The 18,394-nt window shown below is 50.7% G+C and overlaps 1 long non-coding RNA gene across 2 annotated transcripts in view; it reads left to right on the forward strand.

Moving 5' to 3' along the window:
* The first annotated feature begins 1,699 nt into the window (after nucleotides 1-1,699).
* The window catches only part of LOC112641645 (uncharacterized), a 34,326-nt gene continuing 17,631 nt past the window's right edge, over nucleotides 1,700-18,394 (forward strand). For both annotated transcript variants that reach the window (XR_003124744.3, XR_003124743.3), the window contains exons 1-2: nucleotides 1,700-1,842; nucleotides 16,224-16,310. This is a non-coding gene — a long non-coding RNA (uncharacterized LOC112641645). The remainder of the gene's footprint in view (nucleotides 1,843-16,223; nucleotides 16,311-18,394) is intronic.

Below are 18,394 nucleotides of genomic sequence, written 5' to 3' on the forward strand. Positions count from 1 at the left end.
GGATTTGCACACATTGAATTTTGATAGATACCGTCAAATTGTCCAACTCTGTAGAAGTTGTGTCGATTCATGTCTCCACCCTCATAAAGGGGAGGATCTGTTTCCCTATATTTTGGCTAACAGTGTGTTTTCCAGCCTTCAGTTCTAACTGGTGCTGGGCGACCAGATAGAAGGAATCTCTAGTTTTATTTTATGTAAAGATTTTATTTATTTATTCATGAGAGACACACAGAGAGAGGCAGAGACATAGGTAGAGGGAGAAGCAGGTTCCCTGTGGGGACCCCAATGCAGGACTCAATCCCAGGACCTCGGGATCATGCCTTGAGCCAAAGGAAGACACTCAACCACTGAGCCACCCAGGTGTCCCAGAATCTCTAGATTTAATATGCAGTTCTCTTATTAAGATTTCTGACTGATGGATTCTCTGGCTCTCAAAAGGATGCGCAACTGATAGGTGCAGAAATTGTGGGAAGTGTGAGAACTCCACGAAGTTCTTGATAAGGTCTCTCAGGTGTTTTGATGGTTAAGATGGAAAAATACACCTGTGATCCTGAGGTAGTTTTATGGGTCAGTAGCTGGAAAAATGGTCATCCACTCATTGAGCAAACATTCACGGAGCTTACATTCTATAGGAGGAGACAGGCAATGAATGAAAACCAGAATAAATAAAGAAATTATATGGTATATTAGAAGGCCATATGCCAAGGGTATTACTTAATAAATCCACATTGGTCTGGAAAAGGACAATAGATGCCATGGGGGCTCTGTCATTAGTCCCATCCTGTTCATTCAACAAGTAGTGATTGAATATCCACTATGTGTCAGGTGCCACTTTAGGAACTAGGGATACAGCTGTGAACAAATCAGACAGAAATCCCCACCCTCCTGGAGCTGATACTCCATTGGTGTCAGAATGACAATGGCAACGTAAATAAGAAAAGTATATAGCGTATTAGAAAGAAAAAAAGAAGATGGGGAAGGATGAAAAAGGCTGGGGGAGGGGGTGGTCAGTCACGATTCCAAACAGGGTGGTTGGGAAAGGCTTCACTCAGAAGGTGGCATCTGAGCACCTGAAAGAAGGAGGAGGAGAGCCCTGAGGCTTTCTGGAGAGGGAATGATGTTGCAAAGCCTGGGAGGCTGAAGCAATGCTTGGAATATTGGAGGAACAGAGAGAGGGCAGGTGTGTGGAGGAGAAGAGACAGGGAAAGGGGGGCTGGATTGTGGGGAGCTTGGGAAAGCCCTTGTGAAGTCTGCAGCTTTTACCTGGGTGAGGCAGGTGCCATTGGAGAGTCTGAGCACAGAAGAGTTAGCTTCAGAATTGTTTTTTTTTTTTTTTAAGATTTTATTTATTTATTCATGAGACACACAGAGGCAGAGACATAGGCAGAGGGAGAAGCAGGCTCCCTGGGTGGAGCCTAATGCAGGACTCGATCCCAAGACCCCGGGATCACAACCTGAGCCAAAGGCAGATGCTCAACCACTGAGCCATCCAGGCGCCCCTGTAATTGGGTTTTAACAGGCTGATTCTGGCTGCTGTGTTGAGAATAGACTCAGGGCAGAGCAGGGAAACTGTAGTGATCCAAAGAGCAAGGGCAAAAGTCATGCGGCTCTTGCAAAAATCCAAGCGAGAAATGACGGTGGTTTGAACCTGACTGGAAGTGACAGAGAAATGGTTGGATTGTGATGTGCTCTGTAGATAGAGCCAATAAGAGTTGCTGACACATTGACCAGGAGACATGAAAGAAAGGGATGCATGAAATAGGACGGCAAAGGTATTTAGTCTGAGCAACTGGAAGGATGGAGTTGACCTGGCCAGAGATCCTGAGATAGTGGGGCCTGTGGGTGAGTGGGATGGCTGGGATGGGGCAGACGGGAAGGCTGGGTTTAGAATGCTGAGTCTGAGATGCCTGTGAGACATCAGGTGGCAATGAAGGGGGACAATGGGACATGTGAGTCCTGGAATCAGAGGGGGAGGCTGGGCTGGAGACTTAAGTCTGGGAGCCAGCAATTTATAAATCATATTTAAAGCCTCTCACCTGGATGAGATCGCCCAGGGAGTGAGTGAAGACAAGGACGAGAAGGTGTCCCAATGCTAGCCATGGGGCTTTCTGATCACAGAGTTGGGTAACAGAGAAGTAGCAGCAAAGGAGGCTGAGAAGGAGTGGCCAGGAGGTGGGCGGGGGGGGGGGGGGGGGGGGGGGCGGGGCGGAGGGGGGCGGCAACCAGGAGGTAGCTTGAAAATAAAGTGAAAGAAAGGTTTCAGTAAGAGGCATGACTAACTGTTCCAAATGATGCCAAGGGGTGACTGGGGATGAGGACTGCGGATAGACTTTGGCAGGGGCCGGAGCACCAGGGGGTGGGGTGGGGGCCGGGGAATCCCACCTATCACTAGCTAGGACTTGGCAGAGGCCTGAATGTTACACCGGTCCCATTGGGAGGAAAAGTGAACACCAGGGAGAGAGTTGGGACCCAGAAGGGCCACAATAGGTGGCCATGAAGGATCTAATGATACGGGTGGCATTTGGCAGTCTCTGCATGGGGATGGGGGGGGGTCCCCCACACCAGCGTCTAAGAACAAAAGACTTGGAGGCTTGTTGACAGCTCCCAGTGTGTCAGCAGTGACGGTTAGTGATCCGAAGAGCAAGGCAATTATAGGCTGGGTTAATGGACATATCATATCCAGAACAAGGGAGGTGAATGACCTGCTGGGTTCTGCAGCACAAGGCACCCAGGGGAACTGGGTTTAGCTGGGGGAGGGGAGGTGGGAGTAGACATGGCAAGTGTGTGTGGGGAAGGCACAGGGGTTGGGGCCTGGAGAGGAGCGGACTTGGGGGCGGTGAGTGGTGTCCACCATTCCAGGAAGAGCTCTCCCATGAAGGTATGTCTCAAAGTGGTGGAACAAAGCTGAGTGAGTGGAGGCTGAAATGTGCCAGACTTGGTGCTGTGACTTTTTCTCTATTTATTGTGGCTTCTCCATGAAATTTTATAATTTGTGAGCATTTCAAACCATTTCTGACCTAGGAGTGACCCACAACTTGCTGAATGCCTAAATCTCAAGTCTTGGGAAAAACAATGCTTCCTCTCAAGATCAGTTGAATGAAACGAGCAACTTCTAATCTGATCGTCAAGCACGGCAGAGGAGGTTTATAGTGGTAGGCCACAGGGCTGGGGGCTTGGCCTTCCTGGGAACATGCTGTCACTGACTTAGCAGAAGGCATGGGCAGCTGGCTCCCACAGAGCCACCTCTCATCCCTCCCAAGTCTGGGCAACAGCGCGAAACTAGGAGAGAGCAGAGTACTGGCTCCTGGCCTCACGGGGCCCCCAGTCTGATGGGGACATGATGGTGGAACAGGCTCCAGGGACTGGAAGGAGGTGGTATGACCATACCCCACACCTGGCGGCGGGGAGGGGTACAGCCTCTAAGACAATTCCTATAACCTTCCCGGTCAGTGCCATCCCACAAACTATAATATGAGCCACATCCATATTTAAAGATTCTTCCAGCAAGTCACATTAAAAGAGTAAAATGAACAGGTGAGAAACATTTTAATATATTGTACATAGTCATGTGTGTATTTATTGTACCTAAAATATCCTCAACTATTCTCATTTCAATGGGTAATCAAGGTATGAAACCTTAATGAGATCATTTAGATGATTTTTTCATACTAAGTCTTCACAATCCGTGTGCATTCTTTACGTATGTAATAGCCTATCTCGATTTGTTTTTTTTTATTATTTATTTTTTTATTTATTCATGAGAGACACAGAGAGAGAGAGAGAGAGAGAGAGAGAGGCGGAGACACAGGCAGAGGGAGAAGCAGGCTCCACGCAGGGAGCCGGACGTGGGACTCGATCCCAGGTCTCCAGGATCAGGCCCTGGGCTGAAGGCGGCACTAAACTGCTGAACCACCCGGGCTGCCTGCCTATCTGGATTTGGACCAGCCATGTGTGCTGGGCATTGAGGGCTCAGTTACCAGTCTCATGTTTTTCCCTGTGCCTGAAGGAGCCAAGGCTGCCATGGGTGTGCAGGGACGTGGAGCTGGTGCCTGCCTGGCTGTGGAAGGGGCCCTCTGTGCACCCTGGGACACGATCCGCTGTGCGTCGTGTTGGCACGTCCCCATGCGTGTTACTGGGTGGTAGGTGGCCTGTGCCTTGTGTGCCCGCTGTTTTCTAGCTGTGGTAAATGTTAACGAAGAGGTGGGAGGCAGGCCCTCTGGGAGGCCTGGGCTCTCCCCACAGGAGGAATGGAGATAACGCTGTGTACCTTAGATAGGGCTTTGGGCCTGGCCTATGAGGCTGCTGGGCCCTGAGCTGCCGGGGAAACACAGGCTGGCCTTCTGTTCCCAGGACCAGGATGCCTCGCTGGGAGAGTCTCAGAACCCGCAGATCTCAGAAGTGCCACTTGCCTTGACGTGTGCACTGGCCTCGCCCCACTCCTCAGTCCCTCTCACAAACCACCTCTTCACTTGAAGGCCTCTTCTCTCCAAATCCACTTGCCAACAAGCCCAGCTAAGCTCGTTAAGATTTAAGGACATGGGGAACACATGGAGTTCAGATAATATTTTCTTAAAAAAAGAAAAAACCAAACAACCCAAACCAATCGCACTCACTTGTTGAGCACTTGCTGTATGCCGGGCCATTACATAGGCTGCCTTCTTCCTGAGGCATGCGGGCCACAGGTTGTCACCTACCCCCCCACGCCCTCCAGGAAAGAGACTTGCAAATCAAATAGGTCAGTCACAACTGGGATACAAACCTGAGCTTTTGATTGGACTAGTTCTAGCTACCAGAGAGTTCTCTCTGGGGATGGGAAAGCAGGAATAGTTACTTGTATTTGCATAAACAAACACTGGAAGGACACTTAGAAGCTAATGTGATTACATATGGCAGCGGGAGTGGGGAGGAATGGAGGTTTTGGGGGTGAGAACTCTCAAAGTATATCCCCCTGTATTACTTTGATCTTCGAACCATTTCGATCTATTACCTTATTTTTAAAACAAATGAGATGAAATTTTAACTGTTCATTTTTTTCCCTCCTGATAGAGGAAAATGAGTAGATGAGCTTGATGGCTGAGCTGAAAATTTTTTGATGTCCAGAATGTGTGTGGGCCTTATTTTCCATAAAGATCAATTAATTAATTTGGATGTCAAAAAAGTGACTTCTTTCTATGATTTGGAATTGGTCTTCTTAAACTTGTATCCTTGGTGCCCATTTCCTATTCTATAAGCTTCCAGTCTGATGAGGAAAATAATCGATTTCTATCCCTCAAACAAGCCCCAGTCTGTGATGGAGACACAGCCCTGCCCTCAGGGAGCCCCAGTCTGAGGGGAGACACAGCCTTGTCCTCAGGAAGCCCCAGTCTGAGGGGAGACATAGCCCTGCCCTCAGGGAGCCCCAGTCTGAAGGGGAAACACAGTCCTATCCTCAAGGACCCCCAAACTGAGGAAGACAGCCCTGTGTTCACAGAGTTCCCAAAGTCCAGCTCCTTTGGCCTATGTCTGGGAAATGAAGCTGTTCCTCTGTGCTCTAAAGCACCGACTTCTGCCCTGGGCCTGGCTCCTATTTCCCAGCAGGAAACCTCTCTCATTCTTGGCCTGCTCAGTGTGTCAACACTTGATTAATTTCCCCTGAGTGCTGTCTGTGGTTCCCCAGAGGTGTCTGTGTGTCCTTCATTGCTTCCAGTCTCTCCTGGAACCGGGGAATGCGTGGCGTGAGGGCATGCAGGAGGTGGGTGGCTTGCAAGGCACAGATTCTATGCTATTACTCAGACTGAGCCGCGCTGAGCGAGGGTGGGCCACAGTGCTGGTCTGTGTGGGGATCTGGGGGCTGCCCTGCCCTTTGCTCAAGTAGCACATGGGCAGTGAGAACTAGAGAGAGGGCCCGGGAAGTTTCTCTTTCCTTGGGCATCTCATTCAGTGAGTCTGACCTGGAAACAGGCAGAAGGATGGGAGGCTCTGAGTGTGCTCAGAGTTCCAGAGGTCATTGACCTGGGAAGGCAAGGGTGAGCCTGGGGTGGAGCAGGCCAGGGCGTGGGCACATGCACACACACGCGCACCCCCCCCCCCCCCAACACACACACACAAGAGGCTGTGTTTCCTTCTAAGCAGAAGGCACTGCCCTTGGCAGAACTGTCGGGGCCCGTCCCATTTCCAGCCAGGGTTTCTCAGCATCCTTGAGGGGAGGCCAGGCTGTGAGGCCAGTGGGCTACCACCAACTGCACCCCACCCTGCTCTGGGAAGGTGCTCACTCCACCCCACCCCAGCCTACATTCCCTTTTCTTTCCCCACTGGCAGAGGGGTCCTAGGGGTCTGGACCAGGCCTCAGAGGCTGGAACATATATGAGGATGAGAGTGATGGAAATCGGGTTGGAAGACTGAGGGGGTTGCAATGGAGTGAACCTCTTGAATATCCCCTGCCTGTCTTCCTGTCTCCAATCTTGACCTCCCTTGTCCCCTTCCAAGCTGGCTGTGAAACTGAGAGGGAGACCCTGGCTGCCTGCGGGGTCCCAGCAGGCCCAAGTGGGGACAGCAGCTACTCTATCAAGTACAGACATGGAGTCTGAGATACCTCAGAGGTACAGAGGAAGGGTCTTGGCATGATCTGGTCCAATGTCCTCATTGGACAAGTCGGGTAACCAAGGCCCATAGAGAATTTGGGAAAACATCCTAGACAGGCTGCAGAAGACAGGGCCCTGGGACCGGGACCTGGAAAGCAATTTGCTGGAATGATACGGGGGAAATGTCAGGGTTAGGGCGAAGAAGATGGGAAAAGAGAAAGCCATCTGATGGGGAGCGGGGCCGGGGGTGTTTGCCCAGAGTATCAGGCTGGCAGGAGAGAAAAGGCATTTGGGATCTTGGAAGAGACCTCAGATAACCCCAAGCCTCAGCAATCAGCTCCCTAGGAATGTCAGCCAGCCAGCAGCACCTTTGAAAGAGTGCCTTTGGTCTGCAGCCCAGGGTGATCTTGGGCAGGCTATCCCCGCTCAGGGCCTCAGTATCCCCATCTGTAAAAGGAGACTAGTACCCAGCCTTCTTAAAGGACCTCTCATATCCATGTTTTTACATGATAAAACATGATTTACATGTTATCTTTGAGAGACTTTTCGGGATCCGGCACTTCTTACTCTCCCTGTGGGTCAGTTTCCACTTCGGTGAAATGGGGATAAAAAATACTTATCTCCCAAGTTCATTGTGAGGGTTAAATGGGTTAATACATGTAAAGCATCTAGTGCCTAGCACACAAAAAGCTCTTACTAAATGTTACTTATCATTATTTTTATTATTCTTTTCATTATTTTTATTATTAATAATTAGGAGAGTAGTTGTCCTTGGCCTTTAGTGGGTTTCTTTTTTAATGAATGATCTGGAAAAAGGGCCTCTGTAGGTCATTTTAAAGGCAGCCTGGCTCCAGGGAGGCCCACATCCTAATCCAGGTACCACTTAGTCTAGGCTAGAGATCCCAGAGGAAGTAAGACCAGGCCTGGAAGCCCCCGGAACTTCATGCCAGGACCTGGGGTGACACAGGGTTTCTGGGCCTTGGGCCCCAGAGGCAGAGTCAGCACCCTCCTCCCCCACTCCACCCCAGCTGGAGACACCAGGCTGTGAGGCTGGCTGGAGATAGGGGAACACCGAGAGGCATCCCATGGAGGGCTTTCAAGAGGCTACCCTGCTCAGGGTCAATATTTGTTCAGCTCTTGGGCTGGCATGGTCCATCACTGCCTCTGGTCTCACATTCCAACCATCGCACCCCTATCTCAGGAACGCGCTCCCATCGACTTGGCGGGCCGCGCCCGACATCTGCAGTGGTCTGCCCTGGGCTGCCGCCCCGCCACCCCCACTCCCAGGCAGGTGCGCGGAGGATGCGGGCCAGGTGTGGGCGCTGGGCCCTGCCCTATCCGCTTCCCCATCATGAAGCTCTGGCTTCCTTGCCAACTGCGCTCAGTGAGGGAGGGGAACAGGACCTTAGATTCCTATTTAAATCAGACCATTACCTCCGCATACATTTCATCAACACTTAAGGGTGTTCGGGAAAGCTAGTGCCCTTCTACCTCCAAAAGAAGAAAAGACTTCTAGGCTCTTGAGAAGCTTGTAATCAAACAAATTTTTCTCAACGATCAATAACGTCTAGGACCTCATTTCAAGAAAGACTAGTATCATGGGACCCCAGTATTAGATCAGGGTTGTATAGATATATATGCAGACATACAACTAGATACAAAATACTTTTCAAGTTCAGTTTATGCACAACTCAGAAACAAAAATCAATTTGCAGTTTAAGTACAAAGAAAACAATGGGAGCAATCGATTTCCAATGGAGGACATGCACCTTAGTGCTGAAACCAAATCATCACTTGGAGTGTGAACAGCCCAGGGACTGCTGGAATCCAGGGTTTTGTTCCTTCGCAGGGATACCGGAGAGTGGGTGGCGCTGACTGGACCCAACACCTCGTTTACATATTAAGCCCCGCCTCTGCTCTTTCCTAATTGGCCCAGGACAATTGGTTCTAATAAGGTCAGAGGCCCAGCACTGAGTCTAGTTTCTAAGTGCAAAGGCCTTGGGGTTGTAAGGGGCAGGTCTGAGGACACGATTAATTGCAGCCAGGTTCTACTCAGGCTTTTCCCTGGTCGGTTACTGTCTCCAGAGCTCCTGACTTTCACCCATGAGCTCATTTGCTTCTTTTTCTAAGGTGGAGAGCTGGGCAGGGTAAGTTGTTCCATGTCTCTGAGTTTTTACCCTGTCTCCTTGAGGGAAGGCATAAACTTTTAAATTTCTTTTTTTTTTTTTAATATTTATTTATTTATTTTTTATGATAGTGACACAGAGAGAGAGAGAGAGGCAGAGACACAGGCAGAGGGAGAAGCAGGCTCCATGCACCGGGAGCCTGATGTGGGATTCGATCCCAGGTCTCCAGGATCACGCCCTGGGCCAAAGGCAGGCGCCAAACCGCTGCGCCACCCAGGGATCCCAACTTTTAAATTTCTATTCTTATTTTCTCCCCTTTCTCCACAAAAGGTAGCATACTTTCCACATGGTTCTGTATCTTACCTCTTCAGTTTACTCCATCTTGGAAGGCTCTTGCTGATGGTATGTGAAGAATGCCTTGAACCTTTTTTTACAGCTGCATAATATTCCATTATATGGCTGATCTGTCATTCATTCAACCAGTCCTTTGTTGAGTTAGGTCATTTCCTTCTTTAGTTTTTACAAACAATGCCCCAGTGAATAATCTCGTACATATGCGTCATTTCCCACGTATGAGGTATATCTGTGGGATCAATTCTCAGACCTAGGATTGTTGGTCAATGGGTATATGCCTTTGTAATCTTGATACATATTGCCAAATTGTTCTCCACGGAGATCGTAACAATTAAACTCCCACCAGCAATGGTTGAGTGTGATTATTTCCCCACAGCCTGGCCAACAAAGTGTGCTATTAAAAAAAAAAAAAAAATTTTTTTTTTTGGATTTTTGCCAATCTGATAGGTGAAAACTTGTATCTTACTATAGTTCTTAGACATGCTTTTATTTACAAACTGTGTAGCTGGGAGGTGAAGGATGCAGTGTTCTGTGGGGGAGTGAAGGATTTCCGAGGGCCAAGCCGTCAGGGCAGGGCTCAAGCTCCTGACCTTATTTGCTTTAATCCATGGACACCTGGCCCCAGGAGAAACTCTAAGTGCAGCAGGACCCACCCAACTCATCTCCAGATCTGAAGTCTTCTGGAAAAGCCACATCAGCTTATCCTTGCCTGTGGATGGGTTGGGTGGGGCGTTGGGTGTATCAGTTTGGAGCATTCTCCCAGATGTTGGATAGGTTGCTGGGACCTCACACCAGGGGGGAAGTTGCCCTGCAACTTTAACCTCCTCCACCAAAGACCATGCCATTTTTCCAGGCTGGTCCTCTCTGGTATGTGAGAATCACAAGATAAGAGGCTCCAAGGAATGACTAGATGCTAAGCCCCTTTTAGTCTTGCTAGAATCACAATATCCATGGTGTCCCTCAGGACCAGAGACCCTGTAGAAGGGGAAAACAAGGGTGCCAGCATGATTGTTCTGTGTGAACCCAGGTTTGCTCCAGGTGATCACCACTCTTTCCTGAGATTCATTCCTCAAGGAGAGGCCAGAGACAACCTCACCCGAAAATATGTGGGCCTGGTATTGCTGAGGCATGGGAGAATCAGAGAAGGGCCAGGGTGGGATATTCTGCCCCTGGAACCTACTTGAGGGTTCAGATGCTGGGCCTCCTTCCTTCCAAATGCCACAATGTTTACAACAGTATCTTGACCCCAGCCTGGGACCCCAGAGCAACTTAGTAGGATTTGTGGGTCAGCACCCCAGGATCTTGGACACAAAGCAGCTCAGACTTAGAATATAAAACACCAGAGTTCAAGTGACCCCAGATAGTACCCAGTTTATTTATGGTACAGCTGGGAAACTGAGCCACAGGTAGGGTAAGGGACTCACCCAAGGCCCCCCAACTAGCAGATGGCAGGGCCAGGCAAGGCACAAATATCTGGACACCAAGGCCAGTCCTCTCGGAGCTCAGTCCTAAGGGGTGGGGGCTGAGCCTGTTTCCTCACCACTCTTTCTGGCTGAATGTGGGTGCCTAGGATGGTGGGTGCCACTGCTTGGGTGGCTGCCAGCTAGGCAGGACCCCCAGAAGCCAGAGTGGATGAGTGTATTTACAGGGACCACCGTCAGCATGCCCAGATTTGTTTCCCGCCTGCTTTTAATTGCACCTAATGACTAGCGAGGAACCGAAAGAATCGCTGGCTCCTTCCTTAGGCTTCCCTCCTCCAGACATAGGGAGAGGGGCAGGTGGAGGCAGCCGGCCTTCCCAGAAGTCGGCCTAATCCCTTTGCGTGTCTTGGGAGAACTCTTAATGAGGATTGTTCCAAGTGGTGGGGGCAGGGTGGGGGTGGGGCTTGCTTTTCTGCCAGTGCCTGGAATTTCTGAGAACCACTCCCCCAAGATGCCAAGCCCCAAGTTTAGCTGCTAAGGCTCTGAATTCAAGGAAAGAGGAAGCTGTGAACGAGGCATGGAAAAGGGAAAAGCCCTTGTGGCAGGAATAAGATGTGTCACTCTGCTTCCTCATTGCCTTCTTGATTGGTCGCCCTACCGCCAGCCTCTTTTGCTCCTGTATTTCCTGCTCCTGGAAATTTCATCTCCACTGCTGTCTGCTTGTTCCACCCTGCCCCCCGCCCTCCCCCCCCCCCCCAACTGAGAATGGCCCTGTTCAATCTACCTCCTCAGGAATCTTCTGCTACTGTTCCAGCCCCATGAGCTTTCCGCTCTTTGAACCCTCAGTGGCTGGGACATAGAAGTTGCTCAATAAACCTTCATTAATTAGACTGTGTCGAGCACCTGACATATATCGGTGTCTTGGACTGGATCCCCACCGAGATAAGGACTGGAGCACCTGTAGCTGATTTGGGAGGTGATCCCATGAACTGGTGGTCAGGGAGTAAGGAATTGAGGCGGGGAAAGGAAGGAAGCTGACAGAATGTGCATGTTTGGGCAGATGCCCCTGTGGGCACCTGGGATGGAGCCGAACTGGGGACCCCCTGGAGACTGGGTGGAGTAGTCACCTCAAAGTTACCACCCAAGGGGAAATGAGCTCAGGTATTATCCTTAGATCCTGTGGTCATTAGTTGAGGGATCCTGGGGTTTGGTGTCAACTCCTTGGCACTCATGGCCTGCTCTGTGTGTGAAGCCAAGAGGGCTCAAACATCAGAATGGGGAGTGCTGCGGGGGATGTGAGTGGGTGTGTCTGTGTCTGTGTGTGCTAGCAGCTGGGGGTACAAGGATGAATACAGCAACCCCTGCCCCGTAGGACTTCACAGTCTAGTGAGGGAGCAGGGTGCTAAACACATCATTCCAGTACAATGTAGTAAATACCAGAATGGAAGTATCCATCTTGGGCCATGGAAACTTAGAGGTGGAACCCTTGGCCAGCCTGAGATTTCGGGAAGATGTCCCAAGGAAGAGAAGGGAGCTGGAATTTGGAGGAATGACTCCTCAGGGGTGGAGGAAAGCGGCAGGGCGGTCCACACAGAGGGAAGAGTAGGACCCAGTCACATGGGGGCAGGGAGCACTCCTGAGCTCGTGGTCAGCTGATGTCACCAGCTCTGCCACCATCTGTACCCCAGAGTAAGGGTCAGCTCAAGTTCAAAGTAATTTTGAGATAGCAATTAATCTTAACATTAACCTGGAAAGACTGACTGATGTTGAATTTGCAAACGCAGAAACATTTGCTCCTTTAAGGAGCTTCATTAGCCATGTGTCGCTCATACTCTTTGAAGTACACCAATGGTCTCCAAAACAGAGTTGGGCAAGCCTGGCCCATTAATATTTAGGAAGGCACTGGAACTTTACTTCTATTTATTTTTTTCTTTCATCCTTAAAAAATGTCTATTTAGGGGTGCATTTTTCAATAATGTACTTAACTTATTAGTATGGTGGTACATGTACATTTAAACAAGTAAATATACACATGGATGGGGCACATATCACAGACGTTTTATTAATAGAAGCATAGGATCAAAAGACTCAGGAGCCTATTGGAGTGGATGATGGCTGGGGCCTGCGTGGGATACGCCACAGGAAGAAGTTTCTAAGAACCTGCTTTTCTCCACCTGTCATCAAGAGGTTCGGGTTATTTTCTCTAGTGGCATCTCCAGTCCTTTGTCAATAACCCTGTACCCGTTGACCTATCAGGAGCTTGCGCCCTCTTTGGTAGAGGAAGCCTCTGTTTGGAGCTGTTTCCATGGCAACGAGGCTGAAGCCATCATTTGCTTTCTCTGTTCCTGGGCCCCCTTCCCTGGCGGCTGAGGTTTCCAGGCCTGGCACAGGTCTGGTGTGCTCACGCTCTCTGGCTGACGCACAGCTTCCCCAGCCCTGCTCCAGCCCCTGTACCCCCATCCTGGCCTGGCCCCTTGGTCCCTGACTGATGACTACAGTCACTAATTACCTTAGTCATCTTTCCATCCATGCTTGTTGAGCTAATGGGGAAGGCAAACAGAAATCTCAGCACATGTGGAAAATTTTTGCTGACATGGCTAGAGGCCGTGCCCAGATTTGGGGGGATTAGACCTTCCACTTTGAGACTATGGGGATGGACCCCCAGTGTCTCCATGGTTTCATGGGGAGGTAGTAGGCAGCTTCCCTGGTCACTGCCCTGTCTCCCGGTTGGAGGTTCATCTTATCAAACATGGAGCAAGGTGGGCTCAGAGTGGGGGCTTGGGGGTCAGTTATCCAGACTTGGGGCTGTTTCCAGGTGGGACTCTCAGCTCTTGGCCCCCCAGGATGCCCAGCTGGCCCAGTCAGCTGAATTGGGAGGGCGGGGCCTTGGCTGCAGGCTCTTTCACACCTGAGGCCTGTTAATAATTACCCCGGGGGAGGGTAAGGCCTCAGAAGACGTCGCTAATGAGCCTGCTAAGTGACAGCTGGACCCTTCCTCCTCACCTGCTCTGGAAAACAAGATCTGGCCAATGAATTATTTGACCCTCCTTGGGCTGGGAGCTCCCTGAAGACAAGGGCTATGTCTCCCCCTCAGATGCCCCCCCCCTCCGCCCCAGTCCTTGGAGACTTCTCCATTGTCAGTACCAGACTTCTGTTCCTGTTGTTGATGTTGGAATTTCTGCCTTGAGCGGGTGCCTCCTTGCCCTTGGGGGAGGCTGCTCCGCCTAGTACTGGTTATAAGGAGAGCTGTCCAAAAGAATAGATGGTGGTAGTGTTCTAGATCTGCACTGCTGAGTACAGTAGCCACTAGCCATATATGGGCTGCTGAGCACTTAAATCGTGCCTCTGAATGACTGCCTTTGTAAAATCTAATTTTAATTAATTTAAAATTAAATAGCACATGTGACTAGTGGCTACCATACTTCACAGCACAGTTCTATAAAGTGTCAGAGGGGGGACTTGAATGGGTGGCATGCAAATTTATGCCACACAACCCTCTGAACTGCCATGCTGTTGGCGAGTGAGAGCCCCTTTCGTTGCCCTGGCAGGCCTGAAGGAGTCCAAGGTCATTTTCTTCGGAGGAGGCTCCGAGGAGGCTGGGGGCTTTCTTCCCCCACTCCAAACCCCCCAGGCAGCTGAGGGACCCAGAGGAGCAGGGAGCTGGCCAGAAGGCACCTGTTCTTAACGAGGGTCCCCAGGAGCTGGGCAGCCCTCCCTCCACAGGGCACGGGGCTGTCGCCGCCGCCTGAATGAGGGAGATTTATGGAAAATCCCCTCACACAACAGGCGGATTTTCCAAGCCTCATTGGCTGCTCTGGTTTGAGCCTTCATTAAGGAGAACGGGGGACAATGGAAGAGGTGGGGGTGAGGCCCTGGGTGCATTCAGCTCTCTATCATTCAGCACTGGAAACTCCATCAATGCCTGCCCCCCCTTCCTTGCTCGAAGAGAGGTCACACACTCTCTCTTTTTAATAGTAATAATAAAAGGACCATACCCAGTAAAGTCAGACTCATCTTTCTTGCATTTTAAATATTTCCAGAGGAGACATACTGTTGTTTTGCTTTACAATTCCCCAAGCCTTGTAACGATACAGTCTGGGATGCTCCCTTAGAGCTAACCTAATTGTCTCCTGCTTTTGACTGGACTTAGTAGGATTTCTCTTCCCCTTTAAAGTTATGGCGACATTTCAAAGTGTCAAGGGCAAGTGTATAATTTCCCAGTAAAAAATTGCAGTTGGAAGAAGTTACTATCTACTGGAGCTGAGGGACCTTGGAGATTTGCGGGCCTACCCCCTCACTGTGCATTTAGAGAGGCCATGATCCCCCCAAATGGGTAGTGACAAGGTTTGAGCACGAATACGTGCTCTAAGCTGGTGCCTGCCCAAGTACTGACTGCTTCTGATGGGGGTACATCTACAATAAATACTCAGGGATCTTTCCTGAGGAGAGAGCAATTCTTAAGCCAAAGGAATGGGTTTCTAATAGTGAAATATTAGGCCTTATTCCACAGATTTTTTTTTTTTTTTTTGGTCCCAAAGCCCCTTCTGGAAAGTGTTTAGTGTGATAGAGATCAGTGGAGGTATCTTAGAGGAGGTAAGACTTTAACATGAGCCTTTCGGGGCGGTAAGATTTCATGGAAGAAGAGAGGGATGAGGCATTCCCAAGGGCAGGACTAGCTGGGGCAAAGGCTCAGGAGGACCACCAGCAGAATCCTGGGAGGGAGCCCTTCCCCTGTGGTGGGGACAGGAGACGAGGTGTCATTCACCGAACAGAAAATGGATGGGCACAGCCCGTTCCCTGAGATGGTGAAGTGTCCGAATCCTGGGAGTGACTTGCCTTGTTGGAGGAACTGGCTGGAGCAGGAGGTGTTTATGGTTTTCCCTCTCCTGGGGGCAGCCAGAGCTAGCCAAGTTTACAATTGCTCAGAACTCTATAAACATACTTGGTGAATGTGTGCATATGTGAGTGCATGTGTAGACAAGTGTCCCCACTGCCATCAGACCTTCATTTCCATGGCTGTGCAGGCCTAACCTCCTTACTGGGTGAAGGTGCTTCAGCTGGGTGCTATCTGCTCTCTTGGGCCTGGTGACACTTTCTGAAGGGGGTCAGTGAGCATGGACATCAAGGGACTCTATGGGCCTTGTAGGTTTCCTGGGGGGACAAGGCCTTGTGGGGGGATCCTGGGAGGAGGAGGGCATTCCAGCCTGGGGACAGCAGGAGCAAGGAGATACTTGAGTATGATGGTGTGTGTGCATGCACACGTGTGTGTGTTTGATGAGCCTTGGGTACGTGGAGGAGAAAAGGTGGGAGATGGGAGGATTCTTTGCAGGTTTTTGAGCTTTGGGGAAGCCTTTACACCTGACCTGATGGCTAACAGAATCATATTCCAGATCCTTTTAAGAAATCATGCACACAAAAATGGCTCCTGTCTGGTACATAGGCCTCCATGTGTTGATTTTATTATCATTAGTGATGATACTATGATGCAGAGCTAGGTCTTGCTGTTGTGTTGGGGTGCCCCGGGCACTCCATGTTCTGACCAGCGCTGAACATGAGTGGCACAGTGGCCAGTGTCAGGACAGCCTGTGGTCTCAATTAGGGGTCGGTGGTGGCCAGGGTTAGGGATCAAGCTGTGTCCAGGATGGAGTGAGCCTGTGGTTGAGATAAAGGGTCAGTGGTGGTTATGACTGGCTGTGGATCAGTGGCCAGGGTGAGGGGTCAGATACTGACTGGGAACTGTTTTCTTTGTGTTAAACTAACAGCTCTGGAAGACGCTGACCTTGTGTCAGAGGCATTATCCTCGGAGCCCAGTGCCTCTGTTTAGAGAACTCCGGAGGAGCCCAGAATGTGTGAGAGAGCCCTAAAGACTTGGGTTTTAGGCCTCCTTCTGCTAACTTAGGAGCCGAGCCCTGGGGTGGGGGTAGGGGGCAAGTGGCCTCACTTCTCTGCGCTTCTTTCCCCCTCTATAGAACACTATCTGCCTGCCGAGAGGGTAAGGTCTGTTACTGAGCATCCTCTTATAAAATATAAGCTCAGTCGTCATTAATTGTGCCACAGCCCACACTCTGCACCCCCACGGGCCTATGGGTAAATCCACAGTGGTCACGCGGTTGGCTGGGGGTGAGGTGGTTAAAGCAGTACTCCCCAAACTCAGCTACTCCTTGGACATCTTTAAAATCGTTCTGAGGGCAGCCCTCATTCCAGCCCTCCCATGTTTTGAATTCACTGGAGTGGGAGTCTTAAAATCTCCCCAGGTGATTCTAATGGGCAACCAAGTTTGGAAACCACTGGGTAAAAGCCCATGCTAATTAATGAGCTAAAGAGAATGAGTCTTTAAGCAGCCACCTGAGGTGTGGGTAGAACCCACCAGCTGGCCTCAGGCCCCTTCCCAGTGGGGGTCTGACAGAGGGAGGTGGAGACAGAGCCCCAAGAGATGCCAGGAAGAGCTTTCTTTCTCTCTTAACCTTCTCCACTCTTCTGTTTCTCCATCTGAGAAATGGAGTTAAGATTATATTAACCTTGTTGGGGAGCTGCAGTGGAATAAAGCACATTGTAAGTTGTTACAATAGGCACCAGTCAACCAAGAGATGTCAATTGAGTTTTGGGGGTGTGTGTGGAGAAAAGCAGGGTCCCTCTAACCTCCCTTCAGATCGCTCCTCACCAGAAATTCATGGCCAGTATATTGATAGTCTGAAGCCAGGGCAATGGACGACACAGCCCTGGTGAATCCAGAATCTCTTGGCCCTGAGTAGGATCTTTGGGGGGCATGTATCCCCTGTTTCAAGTATTGTTCCTCCTAAATAGACTCTCCTTAGTTTTATTTTTGGTTTCAGGAAATACCATCTCCATAATAACCTGTAGGGTGGGTGAGGGATGAGGAGACAGCCTTCTGCCCCTTCTGGCTCTCTGCAAGTGTGGGATGGGATGTCATGGAACTCCTGGAAGCTTCAGCTCAGCCTTGGAGGCCGCTCCTGGCCAGGTGTCCAGCATTTAGGGCCTCAGGAGAAAGTAGAATTTTCTCCTATGGGCTGTGTGCCTTTAAGACTCTGAGAGGAGTTGGATGGGGGCACCTGACTGGGGAAATTCCAACCAGTGGGTCTTTGAAATGGAAGTGACATCTAGTGGTTTGAAAAAGAACTGCCAAGCTGGCCCCCCAGGCCCAGGCTGGCCCTTGGGGTTCCTTTGCTGGCCACCAGGCCCCTCTTCTCCTGGGCCACACCCTGCTGGAGGGGTTTACAGCCCCAGTAATGGGCTCTCAATGGCAAGATGACTCTCCTGGCCCAATGCCAGCCTGGAACCCCTATCCAGACCCAGGTACCTATACTCAGGCCCAGGGCAGCCGGAGGGGCCCAGGAAGCGTGTCCCCTCCCCAGTGTGTCAGGGCTACTGTGTAGAGTCCCAGGTGAGCCAGACTCCTTGGGCCTCCTGTCCCTTGATTCTGAGGATCCCTGTCTTGCGTCCAGCCACACAGAAGTCTTATGCAGCCATAGTGCTGAATCATCGGAAACCTGCGGCCTGGCCGCTGTTATGCAACAGCCCTGCCACTGGCCTGCTAGTGTCAGCTCCAGACCTTTCAGGCAAGCGAAGGGCCTCAGGCGGTACATGGAGGTGTGTGAAATGGGGCCTGCACAGAGCCTTGGCTTTGGGACCAAAAGGGTTGGACAGAGGAGGGGGACAGTGTCCAGTCTATGGCTCTCCAAGGTTTCTGACTTGAAGAACCCTAGTCTGAGGGCGAGACACAGTCCTGCCCTCAGGGAGCCCCAGTCTGAGGGAGGAGACACAGCCCCGTCCTCAAGAATCCCAGTTTGAGGGGAGACACAGCCCTGCCTTCAAGAATCCCAGTCTGAAGGGAAGATACAGACATGCCCTCAGGGAGCCCCAGTCTGAACTGGAGACACAGCCGTGGCTTCACAAAAATCCCAGGTGAGGGTGA

The sequence above is a fragment of the Canis lupus genome, chromosome 12, assembly GCF_003254725.2.
Source record: "Canis lupus dingo isolate Sandy chromosome 12, ASM325472v2, whole genome shotgun sequence".
Taxonomy (NCBI): domain Eukaryota; kingdom Metazoa; phylum Chordata; class Mammalia; order Carnivora; family Canidae; genus Canis; species Canis lupus.